At 35.2% G+C, this 24,000-nt stretch overlaps 1 protein-coding gene across 1 annotated transcript in view; it reads right to left on the reverse strand.

Moving 5' to 3' along the window:
* The window catches only part of ptprma (protein tyrosine phosphatase receptor type Ma), a gene marked incomplete at both ends in the record, with an annotated part of 253,813 nt that overhangs the window by 229,152 nt on the left and 661 nt on the right, over positions 1-24,000 (reverse strand).

Genomic DNA, 24,000 nt, shown 5'->3' on the forward strand with positions numbered 1-24,000 from the left:
GGTTCCAGAAATCAGGCAAGACAAAAACAGAATCGGGCGCTGCAGTGGCGCAGTAGATAGTACTGTCGTCTCACAGCAAGAAAGTCGCTGGTTCAAACCTCGGCTCAGTTGGCGTTTTTGTGTGGAGTTTGCATGTTCTCCCTGCATTCACGTGGGTTTCCTCCGGGTGCTCAGGTTTCCCCCACAGTCTAAAGACATGTGCTACAGGTGAATTGGGTAGGCTAAATTGTCCGTAGTGTGTGTGTGCGTGTGTGCGTGTGTGGATATTTCCCAGAGATGGGTTGCGGCTGGAAGGGCATCCGCTGCGTAAAAAACGTGCTGGATAAGTTGGCGGTTCATTCCGCTGTGGCGACCCCGGATTAATAAAGGGACTAAGACGAAAAGAAAATGAATGAATGAAAAACAGAATCCAAAAAATAAAGTGAACAAGTTCGTGACAGGGTGAGAATGTGGTAAAATCCCAAAACGTGCTAAAAATCAGACGAGCGTTTTTCTTTTTCTGGACGGCTTTTGTAAATTGTTGGTTGGGTTTAGGGAAGTAAGCGGGTGAGCGGCGGGTCAATCTGTAAAATTAGTTGGTTCAGGGAAGGAGGAGGGTGGGTCAGCTGATTGGCCAATCGCCCAGTAAATTATTCAGCTAGTCAGACAGACGGCCGTTTGACAGCGGTCTATAGTAAGTTCACGCGAGAACAGAGCGGGCACGAATGGCACTTGCGAGAGGCATTTAAGATGTGAAAAAGTGCACACATCGGCCTCTCGCGGATTCGCAAAAACATAAACTGCAAAAATACATACCTCCAGGGACGTATTTCCCGGTCTCCAGAAACATCCACGGGGCTACGTTTTCAGAATGAGTCTGGGTTGGATAATTTGTTCACCCTTTACTGGGTGATCTTTTTCTCATTTGACTTATGTCTGCTTTAGAGACACGTTACAGGTCTATGACAAAAATCTAATTGTTTACCTTAGAAAATATGTTACAGATTTACACTGTCAAACGTTTGTGTGAGTCAAAATCAGGATTAAAATCTAAAAAAAAAAAAAATCTAAGAAAATCATTTGCCCATATCGCACAAACCTAGTCTGCATGTGTGCTTCAGTGTGAGTGTGTGCTTGATGCTTCTGTCAGTCTATGTGGCTCCTGTCGCTGTTCATCTAGAACTCCACATCTATAATGCTCTTAGTCTATGCTGACATCATCTTCAGCAGCTCAAACACTCTAATGGCTAATGGACAGACGACTGCTTCTCACTCAGGGCTGCTGTTTATGCTAATGAAGGAGAGATAGGCGCTAGTGGGCGGGGCTTTCCCCCTCTAAAGACACGTACAAAGGGAGAATGTCAATCAAAGTGTTTCTGCATCAAGTCTGATTATAAAACATACAAATAATTGATGTTGAGCATTGCCAAATGTCTACACTGCTGTCACACAACTGTTTAAACCTTTTATAAAAGTGATTTTTACATCATAAATACATGTCTCCTAACAGCTTCTACTCATATTTGATCACCACTTTCTAAACTCCAGCATAGAGTAAGAAACGCTGAAGGTGTGTCTGGTTTGATGGTCTACATGCTGAACATGTCAGAAATCGAGGCTCTGCTTCATGTCATCTTTATGCTTGGCTGAATAATAAAGACTAAAAAAGGGAGTTGGAGAGTCTGGAATATTTGGACGAAGCTGTAAGTATTGAGCAAACGCCAATGACCCACTTTCCTTATTCATTCACTTTAAGGAGAGACTTACAAAATACCCTCCGTCTCGAGAGATGGGAACAAATTAGCCATGATGGGACGCAAGCCACAGAACACAACGCTCCATGCTGGTGCATGCTGGGAAACAACAGAGAGACCAAACCCAAGAGAAGGGCGTCTCCTGACATAAAGACACGCCAATGTCCTGATTTAATAACGCCTGGTGCCAATGTGTGAGGAAATGAAGCAGTCGCTGGTGGGACTGGGAAGATTTATTTGCTGGACAGACGATTGCACAGTACTGGGGGAAAGTTGGAAAAGAGTCCCTTCTGCTCAACAAGGCTGCATTTATTTGATCAAAATCACAGCAAACAGACAGACAGACATGTAGATAGATAGACAGACAGATAGACCGATAGATAGACAGATAGATTGACCGATAAATAGATGAATAAATAAATGCATGGAAAAGTAAATGAATAAATAATAAATAAATAAATAAATAAATAAATAAATAGGCAAAAATAATTAAATTGATAGATGGAAAAGTAAATAATTAAATAAATAAATACATAGATGGACAAATAAATATATAAATGGATAAATAAATAGATGCAAAAATAAATAAATGTATTAATAAATAAATGGATAAATAAATAAATAAATAAATTAATTAATTAATTAATTAATAGCCAGCCCTCCAGTAAACTTTACTTTTTTAAAATCATGTTCCAAGTGATGTTTACCAAGGGAAGGAAAATGTTCACAGTATTTCCAATAATATTTATTTAATATTATCAATGTCATCAATTATTATCAATATTATCCACCTTAATTATGATTTTTTTCCCAATTGTCTGCAGTACAAACCGCTGTTGTCTAATAATTTGCCTAATTATACTAATTAACCCTTTGTGTTTCCAGCTTTCCCTTTTTGCAGATGTGACATGTTGTTGTACTGATCATAATTCATTGTATCCAGTAGATTAAGTGGAGTCTGCTCTACCCTGATGATTCGACTTAGTAGATTTGATTAAGAGACACATTTGACTGTACGAAGCCGTTTTGGCGCGACAGCATGAAGATCTCTTTACTCATCTAATCACTTAAATGAGTAAGTTGCATGGCTAAATTAACTATTATTTTAGGATGAGTGAACAGTTGGCAACCAGGACAATTGAGTATTAGTTAATCCTGCATCCTCTGACTAACTTCAGAGTATCGACGTACTGTTCGTGAGAAGCCGCGCAAACCAGGGGCGTAGAACTCTGAGCGGCATCTGATCCCTAATGAACATACAATTAAGAATATCGGACCCAAGAAAATGTCTAAATTGTATCACAACTAAAAATGTGATCAGCTAAAAAACATAAATGGCAAATTGAGAATAACTCAAATTAAGGTCAGATTAATTTACGCGTAAAGTCAGAAGTGAATCAATGTATTTTAATAAAGTAAAATCACTTTTTCCAGAAGCACCCGAGAAGACATACACGCAGAATTCCTTCGACCACGACACTAGATTCCGTCATTGGTCCGGTGGGTAAAATCTTACAAATGTGATATTTATTTATATAGCAATGTCTTTATTTGCTTTATTATGCGATATGCACACAAGTCACATTTATGCATTATTGATTCACATTGTTGGATGGAGGCATAGCTCATAATCCCATAAAGTAAAAACAGCAGCACATTTTCTCCTCTAAATGACTCGATAAGGGGGTGTAAACTTATGCACACATCTTTTCATGACCTAACTTGGGAACACATCTGATTATAATCAAAGTTAATAACTCACACACACACCCCAGCTCCTTTCCATGAACACACCAATTTCCGATCCAATCAGAGCATATGACAGCAAGAAAAGAGCTAAGAGAAGCCCATGATGACTTTCAGCCTATAAGAAACAGCCTGGATTAAAGATAGCGATTTAGCTTGAGTTTATTGTGCCTTCGTCTTCTGAGGAGCAACTTATTTATTAGAAGACACCACAGTGGTTTCTCCGAATGCATCAAACCACACTTCTTTGACTAATATCTGTGCAGGAGCAGCAGGAACGGATCATTTTCTTCTCTTTTGTTTCTCATTGGACTGAAACGCTGCTTTATTCACTAATGATTTATGAGGTTTTACAGTCTAATTCTCCTGTTTGGATGTAAACAGAGCTAGTGTTACTCGAGGAGCTGTTCTCAGACCCGTGCAGACTGCAGCGTGTGTGCGTTCAGGTCTGTGGGGTTGCTCTGGGCTCTGTCCTGTTAATGCAGCGCCTGCGGATTCGCCTGCGGCTCTGAGACTCCAGCGGTTCGCGAATCCCGAATCTGATCTCCTGCCGGTCCCAATGACCCGCCACTCAGAGTCTGCGGCTTCATCTACAACACCTGACACTAACACCAGCACACAGACCAGGCAGCGAAGTGACAATAGAGCTCGACTTGACTTCAAACCACATCTGAGTTTATAATCCAAAGCTTAAGTCAAGTCGAGCTCTATTGTGATTCCTCTACATGTGTGGATTCTGACAGTATGATAACCTTGGATAAAAGTATTACGGTATTTGTGGTTACTGCTCTAAAAATATGCTCTAAATTAGTAAAATTAGTTAAAAAAAAGTTTTAAATCAGTAGAAAAAAACAGCAATTATCCCAATTGAACACTATGTAATTATTTAAAAAAAACATTTAAAATATTGTGGAACAGTAAACATGTCAGGCTAAACAATTGAAATAAATCATTGACTCCTGCTGTCCTTATTAAAGTAAAAAAACTTGTAAAGGCATCTTTGGATGTCCTAATAATAATAATAATAATAATAATAATAATAATAATAATAATAGGTCACAGGTAAATGGATTAGTCCGGGCGGCTAACATAAACCATAAACAAAGTGAGGGACAAGAAACATGGCATAGGAAAAACAAGACAAGGTAAACGCTTCGTAATGTTGACAGGTTCACAAGACTCAGCAATGTGTGTGTAAATGATAGTCCAGCTAATGAATCAAGGATGAGCTTCAGCTGTGTGTCTCTATGTGTGTGTGTGTCAACAGGGAAAACTGGAACAGGTGTGTGAGATGCATGACAGGATTGTAGTCCATTTGGTGGCAGATTTGTAGTTCTCCAGCGATCCACAGTAGCTAGATTTCTGGAGACTGCAAGATCGACACATGTAATGAGTGAAATTTGCATAAATCCCATGTAAAACTAACTAAATTGTTTAAGGAAAAACATCCTGTTTGAACCAACATAACGGAGATCAAACAGTGTGAATTATACATTAATCAAGGGTCAAAATAGTTAACTTTCATCGGACCACAGTGAACTAAATTTCTATATTTAAAGAGCACCTATTATGCAAATTTTTTTCTTCAATAGTGAAACAATATTTTGAGACACACGTTCTGCTCTTGCTTTGAACTAATTGTTTTTGAGAAATGGCCAATACTGAATAATACATTTTGCTCAGTTCTGCTCTCGTCTTCCTGCTGATAGTAAGTGGTCTGGATTGAGTGAGATATGCTGAAGGTTTTGTTTCAGAGTATTAGGAGGAGAAGTTTGGGCAAAGAGCTTTCTGGATCCTCCAAGACGAGCCACACAGAATGATTCTCTTTTCTTCGCTGGGCTAAACAGGGATTTGCCTAATTTGGCATCTACTGCATTTGCCAATGGAGATTTGCCTGGTTTGTGGCAGAAAGATCTGCTCCACAAACCCTGCCTGGAAAAAACACTCAAACTAATTCTGCGCTCCAGTGAGAGGAGCAGAGAAACTCGGAGATCTGCAAACCCAACAAAACCTCACTGATGAGGATCCAAAACCATCACCAGCGCAGGATACAGAGCGACGAGACTCACACAGTTATTCATTAATATTACAATATGATGCTGTTTAATCGAGCTGCTGAGGACTTTGAGCTCAACACTGATCAGGCTGCTCATTTTTAGAAAAGCAATAAGAGAAGTCAAAATTATTCACCCTCCTTTAAAATTTTGTTGTTCTTTTTCAAATATTCCCCAAATTATATTAAACAGATTCAGGAATTTTTCACAGAGTTTCCTCTAATATCTGTTCTTCTGGAGAAAGTCTTGTTTAATTTGGGCTAGAATAAAAGCAGTTTTTAATAGTTTTAAAGCCATTTTAAGGTCAATATTATTCGCCCCTTCAGCAATATTAGTGTTGGATTGTCTCCAGAACAAACCACTGTTATACAATGACTTGCCCAATTACCCTAACTTTACCCTAATTACCCTAGTAAAGCCTTTACATGTCACTTTAAGCTGAATACTAGTAAGAGTACATTATATCTTTGTCTCTGGGATATATATATTGCGAAATAAATAGGATTTCTCCAGATGATTTAAATAGCTCTATTTAGAAAAGATACTGTTACTATTTATTTTTTTCAGGGAAGTGAAATATAAATATATTTATATCATTTATTATATTTACATTTTACACAAACTACAATCACAAATAAACACATTTGAGCTAATATATAAGCAAATTAAACCATGGTTTAAGGTTTTCTGGGGACAGTCTAGCAGTATTTGGTTGCAGCAATTGATTAATCAAATTTAAAATAACATTGCATTGTCTACAGCCATATCACCCTGCAGCCCAAGAGTTGTTACTCACTGAAGCGAAGCAGGGCTGACCACAGGGAGACCACATCGCAAAACAAGGTTGCTGTGTGCAGTGATGTTAGTGAGGCCAACAGGGGGCGCTCAACCTGTGGTCTGTGTGAGACCTAATGCCCCAGTATAGTGAAGGGGACTCTATACTGTCAGTGAGCGCCGTCTTTCAGATGAGATGTTAAAGCGAGCTCCTGACTCTCTGTGCTTATTAATAATCCCATGGCACTTCTGGTAAAGAGTAGGGGTGTAACCCCGGTGTAACCCTTACCCATCATGGCCTCTCAATCATCCCCATCCACAGAACTGGCTCTATCGCGGTCTCTCCACTCCACCTATAGCTGGTGTGTGGTGAAGCACTGGTGCTGTTGTATTGTAGCATCCAAGTGGAGCTGCACACTGGTGGTGTTGAGACCCCCCTCATGATTGTGAAGCACTTTAGGTGTATGGCCATACATGATAAATGTGCAATATAAATACACATTACATTCATCATATAAATGATTCAAATGAATCTTTAATAAACTTCTTTATGCATTAGGGTTGTGGCGATAGACGATGCCATCGTCCAACGCCGATGGCCAACAAACTTCACGACGCTGAGCCCCACATTTCTATTGATGTATAACTTATTATTTGCATGTCATCTTCATAACAATAGCTGTCTTTTCATGATCTGTGTTTAACGTTACATATAGCTGCTGCTTGCATGACTGACAGCATGGTGAGGGTTAAATGAAGGATTATACAGCACCTCTCACGCTTAACGTGTAGATTCAGTGGCAAACCTGCAAACCCCGTCCCACAGACTTTACAGTGAATAGCTTTAGTTATTTTCATAGAGGACATGAAGCCACTGGAAGTCTTTTCTCCACTCTTGGAAAAGTGATTAACATTAACAGGGATTAACATTCAGCACATGATCACTAATAAGATGTGCCATTATTAGTAACTGTGGGTAAATCTGTCAGTGTTATTGTCATTCTCTCATCTTCAGCACTTCACATTTCCGCGGTTGTAGCTCCTGTCAACTGAAGGTTGAAGGCATTGACTGAGATATTGACGGCTGATAATAGCCAATCATTCGTGTTCTGTTAGAGCAGTTGGCCAATAAGAAGAGCACAAAGGCGGGGCAAGCATTGTTCACATAACAACTGTTTTAATCTGTTCCTGAGTGCTGCGTTTGGCGTTCATAGGTGCAAAGATGCATTCTGCATTAATGTATCCTCCATCAGCACACGCCGTGAGGAGTTTGCAGTGAAAACAATGAAAATGTATGCACTACAGTGAACTCCAACCGAACTCTCATCTCCTCCACCAGCTGTGGGAAAAGCCATTAGATGGATTAGATCACTGCCTATTCATACCAGAGTCCCGCTGAAAGAAAGTGATTGACAGGTGGTCATTTGCGTGTAACTATTTATTTAGGGTTTGGTTATTGGTCAAGCAAAGACCATGCGTGTCAGGTAGTGAAAACGGTAGGCTACAATTAATTAATTTATGAATTAATTGATATTTAACAACCCCCCCACCACGATGACAATGGCATTGTCCATCGCGATGTTTCACATTAGACATGGTACAATGCCAAATTGGTCAACATCACCCAACCCTAAAATGCACTACTGCTTTCAACTCTCGAAAAATACTCACACAGTCACAGGCCTTAAAACACATGCAGATGATAGACTTGCACTCTTATCATGGTTCAATTCTGCAGAGCCTCCACAAGTGTTGTGTGTTTTGAACTATGGCTTCTAGTCAACTATAATATGAACTGAAACAAAACATGCATATCTTGTAATGTGCCTATTATGGATGCATACAATGCGATATCGGTGCTGAAACCATATCTTGTGCATATATATATATATATATATATATATATATATATATAATGTACTTTCATCAAGGCAAAGACAAAAGAAACCAGTTATTAGAAATGAGTTTTTAAAACTATGAAGATTACAATTAGAATTCAAATTTAACAGGAGGACTAATAATCCTGACTTCACCTCTTTATATTTATAATCTAAACTTTGTAGTACTTGCATATAAAATCAGCATTCTTCTAAATATCTTCTCACTCAAAAACACCAGTGAAATAATACGACAGTGTGTAAATTACGACGTAATAAACTCCCAAAGGACAAAACTCAGCTCCCGCCCTGCATTGTCTGAGCGCAGTATAGCATTTCACCACATTATGACAGCGGAAGCGGTTTCACATTGACACAAAAACAGCGTCCTGAAATGTTCCTCCATTATAGAGCAGCTCCCACATGAGCACGGAGTCAAACGTTCCCAAAGCCTTTCAGAAAGACGCGTCTTCTAAAAAGCTCAGCTGCTCTAATTTGGAGGAGAGATCTTAACCTCACTTAACTTTGCCCACGCCACCAGAGAGCCCGGTTCCTTGAAAACGTCCCGCTCGTATAAACGCTTGACACACATTCAGGGTTTCATCCATCAGGAGCAGATGAAATATGAGGTGTTAAGGAGCGGAGCATGTCCTGCGGCGCTTCATAAATCCATATATCCTTCCTGAACACTGACAGTGACCCAAAAACAGGCGCATGGAGCGAGGAAAGCAGGCGGGAGGACTGAAAACCATGTCAAAATGTGCAAAACACAAATGCTGTCTTTTTGTGTGCAAACTATTGTTCTCTTGAGATGAGCAGATCTGACAATACACTATATATAAAAAACAGACTGATGCACAAACACACCACACTCAGGAAGTGCTAGTAAATATCAGATAACTGTGAAAAAACTATAATTGAACACTGTAAAATAAAAAATAAATAAACAAAAAGTAAAAAAATATATAAGAGTAAATTAAAAATGAAGAATATGATTACTCTATATTAAATATACACAACTAAATTTATTTATTATTATTGTTACTATTATCATTATTATTAATAATTTATTTTTAATATCAAACTGAAATTGTGTCCTCTACACAATAATAATAATAATAATAATAATAATAATAATAATAATAATAATAATAATAATAATAATAATTAAATCAAACTGAAATATTGCCCTCTGCACAATGATTACTATTATTATTATTATTATTATTATTATTAATCAAACTGGAATAGTGCCTTCAATACAATAATTGATTGATATCATCATCATCATCATCATTATAATCATTATCATTAATATTAATAATATAATTATTTTAAATCAAACTAAAATATTGCCCTCTGCACAATAATTATGATTTCTATTATTATTATTATTATTGTTATTATTATTATTATTATTAATATTGTTTAATTAAACTGAAATTGTGTCCTCAACACATAAATTATTGATTATTATTATTGATAGCAATTTTATTAAACTGAAATATTGCCCTCCGCACAATAATTATGATTATTATTAATTTTGTTATTAATATTTTTAATTAAACTGAAATAATGCCCACCGCACAATTATGATTATTAAATATTATTATTATTAATATAATTTTAAACTGAAATGGTGTCCTCAACACAATAATTATTGATTTTTATTACTAATAATAATTTTATCAAAATGAAATATTGCCCTCCGCACAATAATTATGATTATTATTCATTACTATTATTAATTTTGTTATTAACATTTTTTCAATAAAACTGAAATAATGTCCTCTGCACATTTATGATTATTATTAATTATTATTAGTATTAGTATTATTATAAATACTTTTTTAAACTGAAATATTGCCCTCCGCACAATTATGATTATGAAAATTATTATTATTAATACTATTTTAAACTGAAATATTGCCCTCCGCACAATAATTAAGATTATTATTAATTATTATTATTATTAATACTTTTTTAAACTGAAATATTGCCCTATGCACAATAATTAGGATTATTATTAATTATTGATATTAATACTTTTTAAAATCAAACTGAAACAATGCCCGTTGCACAATAATTATAATTGCTATTAATATTAATATTCTTTCATTAAACTGAAATGGTGTCCTCAACACAATAATTATTGATTTTTATTATTATTATTATTTATTTTTATGATTTTTAAATCAAACCGAAATAGTGCCCCCTGCACAACAATTATTATGATTATTATTATCATCATTATTAATATATTTTAAAACAAACTGAAATAATGCCCTCAATTATTATTATTATTTAAATTTAACTGACATAGCACCTTTTTACACACACTATTATGATTATAATAATAAAAATTATTATCATTATAACAGGGCGTGGGGTTCAATTTAAGCTCCTCCTCTCATCTTTCACTCACAACAAACTAATAGCTGCTTGGAAGAATAATTCTTCAATCATAAGAGACGAACTGCTGCTCCAGAGCTGATGCAGACGACCAGTGTCAATCACCAGCAATCTAGCCAGATCATTGGGAAACATTCATTATTACCCAAACTACAGTTCTGCCACTGAAATGAACTATACATCCCACCATGCACCTCATACACACCAGTTTCACAACACAATGATTTCCTACAGCTGGAAGCTAATCATGGACTTTTATCCTCGACTATATACACAGCACACTCACACTCATTCATTGCTGAGTCTAGTTCACCTGTAACTTTACAAAGTGTTAATCCCGTCTAGTCTTGCTGTGCCTCTTGACCCTGCCCTTGTTTATCGATTATGCTGTAAGCCGCCTGTACCGATCTCTTCGCCTGAGACCGATTGCTCCAACTTGGACTGTTTATGACACTGCATTTGGACCCTCAACTCCGTTATACCATGTTGTACTCTTCACTTTAACACTAACCATGTGCACTAGCAAAATAAACATTACATTTTATTTCATGCAGACTTTAGGAGAGTAATATAGATCTAGAGAAATATAGTATAGAATACAGTATCTGCAGATGCCTTCAGTGCTCCCAACTTTGAGCTTTATCTCCTGCTGTCTCACTCGTACTCTAACACGAGAAGCGGAACTCACACAAAACCTGTATAATGCCCAATTAAATATTTACAGGCATTTGCCTTTTAGCTGTTATTGGGCACATTTTAATATACAATTCCCTTTGCCGTCTCCTGAAACGCCTCTGGAGCCGCTGAAAGCACCAACTCAAGGTTAAAAAGGCGTCCCGGCGCTCCGAGACATTCTCCAGGAGGAGCTTCAATGAGAAACACTAATGCTGCAGTTTTATTTTGGTTCAATATTAATTTTACAAATTACATACATATTTTGCATAATGTTTATTAATGATCTGGCTGCCTTCAGAGAGAGTTTTACTGCAGCAAACGCTTGCATCAGCAGCATCTGTGCTTCATCTGATCCCAGACCAGCTCTATTGCACACACACTCACACACACACACAAACACGCGCACTCATACTTCAGGCTTAATGAAACGCACTGTTTTACGCACTGTGTGCTGTGCAGTTCTCGGAGTGTGTGTTTACTTCATGCATGAAGTTTTCTTCTCTCTTTGCATGTCTGATTTTTATCTTGGAATTACAATGTTTGTGACATTTCTACTTTGTCATTCTTGCATTTATGTTTTTTTTTCCCTCCCATTGGGTTACTTTTAATAATAAAAAAAGAAAACTCAGAGAAAAAAAAAAAACACATAATAGCAAAAAAAAAAAAAAAAAAAAAAAAAGACTCAAAATTCCACGATTTAAAAAATGAAAATAAATGAGAGTGAATTAATCAATAAATAAATGAGAATAAAAATATTAATGAATCAATCAGTAAATAAATAAATGAATAAATAGACAAATAAAATATAATTAGATAAATGAATGAACGTATAAAGTTAAATAAATGAATAAATTATAAATTAATAAATGAATAAAAGAATAGAAAAATAAACAAGTGAATAAATAAATGAATACAAAAATGAATAAAAAAAGAATGAATAAACTTAGTAAATTAGTGAATAAACAAATGAACTAATTAACAAATGAATGAATGAATGAATAGGTAAATATAGTAAATAAATTAATAAGTGAAAAAATACATTTAGTAAATAAATGAATGAATGAATGAATAAATAAATAAATAAATAAATAAATGAAATAAATAAAATGCATAAATAAATGAATGAACAGATAAATAAATGAAAAAAGTAAACTTAGTAAATTAATAAATAGATTAATTAATTAATCAATTAATTAATGAAAAAATTATGAATGAATGAATAAATTAGTTCATTAACAAATGAATAATAAAGTACATAAATAAAAAAATTTATGTAATAATTTATTGAATAAATAATTAATTAATAAATGAATAAGTAAATAAAGAAATTAATAAATAAATAAACAAAATAATGAATGTATGAATGAATGGATGGATGGATGGATGGATGGATGGATGGATGAATAAATAAATAAATAAATAAATAAATGAATGAATAAATAAATATGAATTACTAAAAAAATAATGAATCATAATGAAACTTAATAAACAAATAAATAGATAGAGTGATAGAGTGATACAGTGATAGATAGACAGACAGAGAGATAGAAAACAATTATGATTAAAAATATGATGAATTTATAAATTAGACACCTTTGATGCATAAATTGCAGAAGAACGATCGCTGCACTGACTTGTATATAAATGGGTGTGAACAAAACCATCAGAAACAAAAATCTACACAACTTCATGCATAAAACCACAAACCAGCATTTATGCTTTATAAATCTCTGTTAGCTTCATCAGAATTCGCAATGGAAAACCAATTAGAGATGCAGTGTGAAGGCTGAGAGCTGGACTGATTTAACTCCAGTTTCACTGAGACTTTATTCATGCGCCAGCACGGGAGCCGAAACAAGATGTGCCATTATTAACTAGGAAAAGGCCTCCATTTTGGCTCTAGCTGTTGTGGCATTTCCTGCTGCCGTGGCTCTGAAAGGGCAGGTTCAATGTCAGCCCTCAATGAGTGGATTATTAATGCAATTAAATCTGCACTTGTACACCGGACCCCAGCGATGCGGTTATTTGGAGTGTTAAATTACTGCTGTCGTGTGTGTGTGTGTGTGTGTGTGTATATGTGTGTGTGTAAGCCAAATAAATATGAGGGAAAAGCGGAAAAATAAAGCTGATCTGAGCGTATATGACAGAAAGAGATTAACTTTTGGGCAACTCTTATTCTCTACAATGTACTGTATGCAATTAGTTATAAAAAGGATTGCAAATTGGTTAATTATTGGTTTGAAACATTCGGGATGTTGCAGACAATACGCCAGAGATTGCATTTATGGTGAAAGAAAACTAAAATCCTTTTTAAAAATGACATATTTCAAAAATGCTGACTTAATTCTCAAAATTCTGAGATTACGTTTGACAATAATGATAAGAAAATAACACTAATATCAACAGAAATGTCAGATTTAGAATAAATATCTAAATTTCTGGCTTTTTGGATTACAATTCACAATTTTTGTGAAAATTTTGAGTTCTAAAATCTGAATTTTGAGAAATAAACTTGTATTTGACAGAAAGAAAGTCTGAGTGCGATAAAATAAATGTAATAGGTTATAATAATATTTTTTGCTTTAAGATTATACAATAATATGTCCTCTATGAACAGCATTTGTGATAATTAATGCAAACTAATTGTTTAAACCAAATTTTCAATGTGTGTGTGTGTGTGTGTGTGTTCATACAGATATTAAATAACTTTAAATTGAGATATAAATTGAATAAGCTTTAGGGCAGTACGTGGCTCAGTGGTTAGCACTGTGGCCTTAGAGCAAGAAGGTCGCTGGTTCGAGTCCCAACTGGGTCAGTTGGCTTTTTTGTGTGGAGTTTGCATGTTCTCCCCCTGTTGGCATGGGTTTCCACATGCACTATAGGTGAATTGATGAACTAAATTGGTCGTGGTGTATAAGTGCGTGTGTGCGTGTGTGCGTGTGTGTGTGTGTGTGTGTCTTTCCCAGTACTGGGTTGCGGCTGAAAGGGCATTCGCTATGTTAAACATGGATAAATTGGCAGTTCATTCCGCTGTGGCAACCTCTGATTAATAAAGGGACCAAGCGGAAGGAAAATGAATGAATGAATGAATGAATGAATGAATAAGCTTTGCAGTGATGTTTGGTTAGTTATAATTGGCCAATATGTTGCAATACAAGTATTTGAACTAGAAATCTAAATATAATGAGAAAATCAACTTTTAAATTGTTCAAATAAGTTCTTAGCTATGCATATTACCAATCAAGAATTAGGTTTTGATATATTTACACTAAGAGACCTTTATCAAATGTCTTCATGGAACAGGAACATTACTTTTGGCATACAAATTAGACTCAATCAATGCATTGTTGGCTCTTCCTCCAGATATACTCATGCATTTGTGTCATCATCTACAGTAAAATGCTCTATAACAGCATTTCATGTTGACTTCAAATGAATTCCTGTTGACAAAAGCAGGAAACAGAAGGACGGGCCGGCAGCCGGTGTGTAATAAAGAAGAGCAGCAAACATGAAAAGCGCAGGAGACACACACACACACACACACATGCCAGCTTCACAATAAACACCAGAAAAAAAATGTGTGAGAAATAATTAGAGCGTCATTAAAAAAACAATTTGGCACGACACGGTCCACGCGTGCAGCTCAAATATTTACGCCTCCTCTATTTAGCGCAGACATAAATAAATCTCTGGGATTAACGCTGGGCATCGATGCTTGGCAACAATTAAAAATGTCAGCAAACGTGGGAGACGAACACATGGCGGAGCGAACACACGGAGGAACTTTCAGCTGTTGCCTTGAGCCGAGACATGAAGCGGAGACGGTCCATTCACTGAGGACACTTTCATCCTTCAACAAACAATGGCCTGATCATATTTAGGTCAGAAAAACATACAAAAGTGCTGCAGTGAGGAAGTACACTGTATAACAATAAAAGTTGACTAAACTAAATTGTGAAGTAACTAGCTGCAGAGCTTTTTTAGTTGAAGCAACTTAATTTGAGTCAAGTGCAGTACTTGGGTTCAAAGTTAAGTCAACTCAAAAAAGCTGTGCAGTACGTTGCCTTTTAAGTTGTCAACTTTTTTTACTGTGTGCTGATAACCTTTACGTTATCATGCAAAACAAAAAGCAAAACCCAATGCAAAGCAAAACAAAAGCAAACAAAACTAATCACAAGCTAAACAAAAGCAAAACTAAAAAACAAAAACACAAACGCATAAAACAAAACCCAACTCTATAAAAGCAAAGCAAAACAAATGCAATAACACAAAACCCAACACAAACAAAACAAAACAGCTCAATGTCAGTTCCAAAGCAGTAGACCAATCATAAGAACTCAAAGGCGGGGCAAGTGTTGCAAGTTAAAACCCATTACTGAGCAACTTTACTGTAAAGGTGTTACATATTTTTTTGCATGGGCCACAAATCTGACTCGTTCTCTATAAATCAGTCAAAATAAAAAGTGATTTGTTATTCATCCAAAACTAAAGTGGGCCCATAACTTATCATAAAATCTCTCTACAATTCAAGAAACAATGTCCTGCTCATATTGAAGGCAGGAAAACATAAACGGTGCTGCAGTGAAGTAGTATGTGCTGATAACCTCCATGTTAGCATGCAAAACAAGAACAAAAACTGCAAAAGCAAAAGCAACAAAACAAGTCCCAACAAAAATCTAAACAAAAGCAAAGCACAAAAAAGAAAAGCACAAAACAAAAAGCACAAAACACAAAACCAAAGTGCAAAAAAAGCAAAGCACAAAACAACAAAATGCAAAACAAACTGCAAAACAAAATAAACAGCAAAGCACAAACAAAAGTAAACCATAAAACAACAACAAAACGCAAAACAAAACAAAAAAAAAGCACAACAAAACGAAATAAAGGCAAAACAAAACAATAAAACAGAAAACAAAAGCAAAGCACAACACAAAACAAAACAACAAAAAACAAAACAACAGCAGGTGACGCAAAACAAAACAATAACACAAAAAACAACAAAATAAAAAACAAAAGCAAAGCACAAAACAAAAAGCAAAACAAAACAACAAAAAGGCAAAAGCAAAACAAAAAAAAAGAAAACAAAAAGTAAACCACAACACAAAACAAAATAAAACAAAAAGCAAAACAAAAGGCAAAACAAAGCAAAACAAATCCAAACAAAAGCAAAGCACAAAACAGATGTCAGTTTTAAAGCTGTGGACCAATCAGAAGAACTCAGGGGTGGGGCAAGTGTTGCAAGCTTCTGTTTACAGTCAACTTTTTGACAACATGGTGGAAAAGGCACTTAAAAAAACATTCCTGTGCAAGCTTACTGTAAAGTGTTACCAATTTCTCTTTTTTCAACAGAAAAAAAAGTGGAGCATGAGTACATAACTAAATGTACATTTTTGTTGTACTGTCCATTTAAAAACTACAGAAACACACGATCAATCTGTTGGATCTATTAATGTCTTCAGCTTCATCTGATTTCCAATGCATGGGCCACCATGTCTGATTTATAAACGAATCAGAATCATTCCCTATAAATCAGTCAAAATATAAAGTGATTTGTCAATCATCCAACATTAAAGTGGGCCCATTTCTTATCATAAAATCTCTCTAACCTTCAAGAAACAATGTCCTGCTCATAATTAGGTCAGGAAAGCATGGAAAAGTGCTGCAGTGAAGTGAAACTAGGCCCAGCAAATTGCTAATGAGTCAAAGGAGGGCCATTAAAAGTGTGCTGACAGTAATGGAGATATTTGCCTGTGGTCAAACACACGCAGAGGTGCGTTCCCGGCTCACGAAAACACCGCGGCAGACAGAGAATATCAAAAAAGCCTCGCTACCAGAAAAGCCTTTGAAATTGGGACAGCGTCGGCCCATTGTGGATTAATTAGCTTGCTTTTTGAGCTCGTTCAGGCCGACACAGTCACCTACAAAGAGGTGAACAGCGCCTGTCATATTATTAGAGCTTAATCACCTTATTTATTTATAACAAATATCACACATGTCTGGATACTGCTGCTTTTTTATTTCCACAAGTGACAAAATAACTATCTTTGAGTTCAAAACACAGATATAAAGTCTGAATCGTAAGATACAAACTTGCAATTGCGAGAAGAATAAAGGCAGAATTTTAAGATAAATTAAATAAAGTTAATAGTAGTTGGTTTCAATAATATTTTTTGATATGAACACTGAACAGCATATATGAATATTATTGTAGTATGGAAGGTAAATCCAATAATAATAATAAATTATTTGAATGTTTATGGTTTAAACCAGGGGTTTTCAAAGTGTGAGGCGCGCCTCCCCTGGGGGGCGCCAGAGCATGTCAGGGGAGGCGCGTGAAAAATATATAATGAAAATATAATTATTAAGTTTAATTATTATATGTATTTTTTATTATATTTAAACGTTTTAATTAAACAAAGCTAAAAAAAATAATACGTCAAAAATAAGAAAATCTTTTTTACCCAGAAGGTCATAGCTGTGAATTCGCTTCTGTTTGGTAAGCCTGCCAATACAGGGGGAGGGTCTGTCGCGCGCGTTCTGATCAGCTGTGTTGTCGCGCGCGTGCTCAAGAGCGGTGTTGTCGCGCGCCTACTGAAGGGCGGGACCGGGGTGTGCCGCGTCGCGGGGGCACTTTTGATCATTTTGGAAGGGCACTTTCTATCCAGGACTAAAGAGGGCATGTGCACTGCACAGGTTGAGCCCTATGTGTGCACTTGCCTGCAAAGGATCGGTTTCTGAGTTTAGGATTTACGTGGACAGGACCAGCTGATGAACCACGACCTTTAAGTGTGGTTTGTCAAGATATTTTGGCTAATGACAGCATGAGACCCGCTAAACTTTGACTGTTTTGAATGGGATTAACAGTTCTTGGATCTGTTCTATTCATATTAACCATCATCCTAGTTTAAAACGTTATATTAAAATACTTGTTATTACTCTGTAAATAATTGCACTTTCATGCAAATGATGATAAAAGTGAGTTAACAGTCTGACATCTGTCTGTGTCTTTATATATACTGTGTGTATATATATATATATATATATATATATATATATATATATATATATATATATATATGTGTGTGTGTGTGTGTGTGTGTGTGTGTGTGTGTGTGTGTGTGTGTGTGTGTGTGTGTGTGTGTGTGTGTGTGCGTGTTTGGGAGGAGGGGGGCGCCAATGGATAAGTTGTGTCAAAAGGGAGGCCCACTGTCTTAGACTTTGAAAACCCCTGGTTTAAACAAATCAAAATATTAAGAAAATCTATAATATTAATAGTAATAATAACAATAATAATAATAATAATAATAATAATAATAATAAATCAATAATAAAAATAATAAATAAATAAATAAAAACGTCTGGAATAAGACGGTTTAAAAACAAAATATTGGGGAATTAGATAAATATTAATAATAATAATAATAATAATAATAATAATATAATTATAAATATATAAATATGTCTGCAATGTGATGGTTTTAAAAAAATCTAAACACTAAGAAACTCTATAATATTAATAATAATAGCAATAATATTAATAATAACAAATTATACAAATAAATAAACATGTCTAGAATATGATCATTTTAAAAATTAATGAGAAGATCTATAATATTAATAATAAAATATATTAATAATAATAATAATAATAAATAAAGATCAAGAATATGATGTTTTTTATCTAAATACTGGGAAAAATCACATTTAATGTAAAGTTTTTATTAATGCATACTTCTAATCTAAATCTCTTCTTAGCACTAAATTTAGTAGTTTTTAATTGGTTTTAATATTTTTTTATGCTTGTTACAACATGCTGAGTTACATTAAGTAGGAAAAGTGCTATACAAACAAAATCTGTTATTATTAATATTATAATTATTAATCAGAAATTAAGTTGATACATATTTACAGTGGGAAATTTTCAAGAAAGTTTTGAAAGTGACTTAGTAATGTATCTTTGGCTTCACCACGTAATCACATCGACATCCACATCACGTCACAAAAAAAAACAAGGACCCACCGTAAGGACAGCGTTGGCCCATTGCAGATTAACTGTCTTCATTTCTGAGCTCTACAGTCACCTACAAAGCGCTTTAACTTCAGTGAACAGCGGTTGTCGTATTATTAGGGCTTAATCACCTGACGCTTGTTTATTTATGGTGTTTTATGAAGCGTGATGGTCTGGAGCCGCTGGCGGACCACCTGTCCACCGTACGCACCGCAGCAGCTCTCTGTTGGAGAAGCGGCTGATTCATTAGCTTTTATGCTTGTTTGTAGCCCACCCGAGGACCAGCGAGCTTTCATTAGTACAGCACTGTTTACTCAGCAACTTACACACACTTACACACACAGTCCTCAGACCTGCAGGTGAACATCCACACCATCTGCATATTCCAGTGACTGAGGCTAAAATCACTGCATTTAAGTGCATGTGTGTGTGTGTGTGTGTGTAAGCATGTATGTGAAGATATATGCATATATGTGTGCAACTGCATGCGTGCATGTATTTGTCTGTATTTGAAGGTGTGTCTACATGTGTGTGTGTGTGTGTGTGTGTGTGTGCGCGTGCACGTGTGTCTGTGTAAAGATCTGTATACTTGTGTAAATGTGAGTATGTATCTTTGAGTGTGTGTGTGTGTGTGTGTGTGTGTGTGTGTGTGTGTGTGCGTGCACGTGTGTCTGTGTAGAGATCTGTATACTTGTGTAAATGTGAGTATGTATCTTTGAGAGCGTGTGTGTGTGTGTGTGTGTGTGTGTGTGTGTGTGTGTGTTTGTGTTTGTGTTTGTGTATACACTGCTGGAATGCCGCACAGGAAGTCACACACCTCACACTGGACCTAAACACAATTGTTTGCAGAGCTCAGCCACAACAAACACCGGGCGGGCGCTCTGGAATTCAGCACGAGGTTGAAGAAATGCTTTTGGCAGACGCCGGTAAACTCTGCAGACCTCTTCCAGACGTCCGTACGGCTTCAGCACGCACTGCACGAAACATCACACAGCAGCAACACAATCAAACTTCCATTTCAAGACTGTTTTTATAGAACTGGCCTCCTTCAATTAAAACCTCAATCTACTTTCAGAATCCCACGAGTGTTGGAAAGACTCCATGAATATGATCTGAACTAATTAAAAGGAAACCCAGCGGAGCTCCGGAAAGACGAGCGAGCCCAGAACACACACAGGTGATGCCCGTGATGATGAGTGTGAGCTTGTCAACAACACTCCAAGCAGAACAATGTGAAGCAAACACAATGTGTGCCACAACCAGAGCGCTATTGAATCCACGGAAGAGGCTGTTAGCGGCGCTGCGGCTCAGGATATCCTCTGCGTCACCAGTCAAAATAATCTCCATAATGCTCATCCTGCCCGGGCGCAACGGTCAGTGAATCTGAGCTCCATGCTGACAACACGCTCTTTCTCAGGCAGGATCTTGAGCAATACGCATCTGATTTGAGCTTCTTTTTTTCCTGTGCAGAACAGAACAGCAGCTCTGTACAAAACACTCATATGACTGCCTTTATTACATTACACTGAATTTGTTCTGCACTCTGAACCAATGTTTGCTTTTGTTTTTCTCTTCTGGTGGATTTTTATCAATGAATGCACTCATGGAAAAATACTATAGTAAAGCTGTAGTGTTTTTAACCCATACTATAGTCAAGTACTTCAATTAAGCCAATAAACTAATTGGCATGCTATGGTAATACAACAAATACAGTATTTCATATTTTGTACAAATTCTATAACTGCTATAATAATGAAACAATTAAAGTAATCAATATTTTGTACTAATATTATAGTCACTATAGTAATAAAACAACTAAAACAATTGATCTTTTGTGCTAATTCATTAGTTGCTACGGTAACAAGACAACTAAAATACTTTATTTGTGCTAATTCTACAGTTGCTATGGCAATATAAAACTACTAAAACAATTTATATTTTGTACTAATTCTAGAGTTGCTATGGCAATAAAACAACAAAAAAATTATCTTTTGCACTAATTTTATAGTTGCTATGGTAAAAAACTAAAATAATTACTTTTTTGCTAATTAGTTGTTTTGGCAATAAAACAATTAAGTTATTAACATTTTGTAATAATTGTATAGTTGCTATGGAAAATGATAATAACAGTAATTTATCTTTTGTGCTAATTCTACAGTTGCTATGGTAACAAAACAATTAAAATGACTAATATTTTGTACTAATTCTATAGTTGCTATGGTAATAAAACAACTAAAGTAATTAATATGTGCTAATTCTATAGTTGCTATAGTAATTAAAAATTTAAGTTGATAATTTTAAATTTGCTATAGCAATAAAACAACAAATTAATTACCTTTTGTACTAGTAAAATAATTTATTTTGTAGTAATTCTATAGTTGCTATGGTAATAAAAACAACTAAAATAATTTATTTTGTGCTAATTTTATAGTTGCTATGGAAATACGACAATAATAGTAATAGATTTTTATGATTTTTTGTACCAATTCTATAGTTGCTATGGCAATAAAACAATACACAGTAGGGCTGCACAATATATCATTTCAGCACTGATATCGGAATGTTTGCATCCGCAATAGTCACATCGCAGGATAAGTCATTATAGTTGATTATAATCAGCGAATCATCTACATGCGTTTTTAAAGAGATAGTTCACCCAAAAATGACTCAAATCACAATTCACTTTGTAATGTTTATGTTGAACACAAAAAGATAATATTTTAATAACTCAAACATTTGAAACAAGTGAAGGGTGAGTACATTTTCATTTTGGAGTGAACTATCCCTTTAAGGCCTGTGACTGTGTGAACATTTTAGAGTTTAAAGCATTCACCAAACTTGTTCCTGGAGGGCCGGTGATATGCAGATTTTAGCTCCAACCCTAATCAAAAACACCTGAACAAGCTAATCAAGGTCTTACTAGGTATACTTAAAACACCCAGGCAGGTTTGTTGAGGCAAGTTGGAGCTAAATCCTGCAGGGACACCGGACCTCCAGGAACCAGATTGGTGACCCCTGGTTTAAAACATCCGGCCAGAAGAAATTATAATGTTTGTAAGTTTAATAAAAATAACAAACACTAAAGACTGTGCAGAGTTGATTATTCAATATCTGTACCTGAACACTGTTAGATTCTATAGAAATTTAGAATTCCCTTTATCTAATCTCATATTATTTGAGCCTCACTCCTCTGCAAAATCACCCCAAATCAACCTAAAATGAATAAAGCTGTTTAAAATAAAGCTCCAAATAAAGCTGTTTCATATTGCAATGTATATTGCAGAAATACAAAATATTGCAATTTCATATTTTTAAATATTGCGCAGGCCTAATAAAAAAATACATCGTTGCCTTCAATTTTTAATTTGAATCAAAATAACCTTTTGAGTCATTTTAACTTGTTGCATTACACTGACTTAAAATATGATTAAACATATGTTGTCTTGACTAATAATACAAACAAATCACCAAAATACTGTCATTTTCTACAACTATAGAGTATATATACTACAATATTTCACATTATATATATATATATATATATATATATATATATATATATATATATATATATATATATATATATATATATAGTATACCACAGTATTTATTACAGTTTTTCAGTTCACAATAATACTACTACATTATGCTGGAGCTCTTAAAAAAATACAATAATATATTTAGTATTTACTACAAAAAATATATTACTATAGTATTTTATTCATGTGTTCAGCCAATTGCACATCTCTATTTCCATAAATGAGACTTCCATAAATAAAATCCCCAGATATTTAAGCTGAAGCCAGTAAAACTACTTATTATGTGTCACACGGGCATCTGATATATAGGATTTCTGTGGGATTTGTATGATAGCGGGGGTCTGGAGCTAATCCCTCATCATGTGTGAGCACTGCTGCCCCCATCAGGACACAAAACACACACAAGAAACATCTGCAGAAATCATCCAACTCACGGAGATCAAAGCCGCAACACAGAAACTCAACATGCATTAAAATACACCCCAATTCAGCCAGCAGCCTCGTTTATTTACATCTACAATAGTAAAGTGCGCTAATCACAAGCACGTGATTTAGTTTATGACAGCCTTTTCAAGACATGTTTCAACACTAAAACCATTCATAAAAGCAAATTAAAGTGCAGGCAGAAATGCACAGCTGAGATCCGAACTGAAGCAATTAGTGCGAGAGCAAATCAAACGCTTTAATTAAAGCACACAGATGTGCTCACGGCTGGGAAAAAGTGCATTCAGATTCAACATCAACACTAAAACTTTATAGAGACACACAATGAAACATCTGCAGGTCAACAAAAGGCTGTTGTAGAGCAGACATGTCGGCTCCGTTTGACTGTTTTGCATTAAAAATAAGATTATAGCACAAGTGAGGATATAAATAGCACAAAGGGGAGTCAGTGTTATCTTAAACAGCGCTGAATGACAGAAAACAGACTCAAATAACGGCTCTGATAATGAAACAGAATGTCTAGAAAGCTGAAAGATATAATGCACACTAAAAATGCTCGGTTATTTAATCAAATGTTTGTTCAAATGTGGACAAAGCTAACTGTTGGCTTATAAAAGTGTAATTTAAATTTAAAATGCATTTAAAAATTAACCCAATGTTAGTTTTGTACATATTTGACCCAACGTTATGTTAAAACAACCCAGCCTTGTTTTTAAACTAAAGGTTACTGTCATACAT

The sequence above is a fragment of the Danio rerio genome, chromosome 24, assembly GCF_052040795.2.
Source record: "Danio rerio strain M-AB ecotype USA chromosome 24, GRCz13ab, whole genome shotgun sequence".
Classification (NCBI taxonomy): Eukaryota; Metazoa; Chordata; class Actinopteri; order Cypriniformes; family Danionidae; genus Danio; species Danio rerio.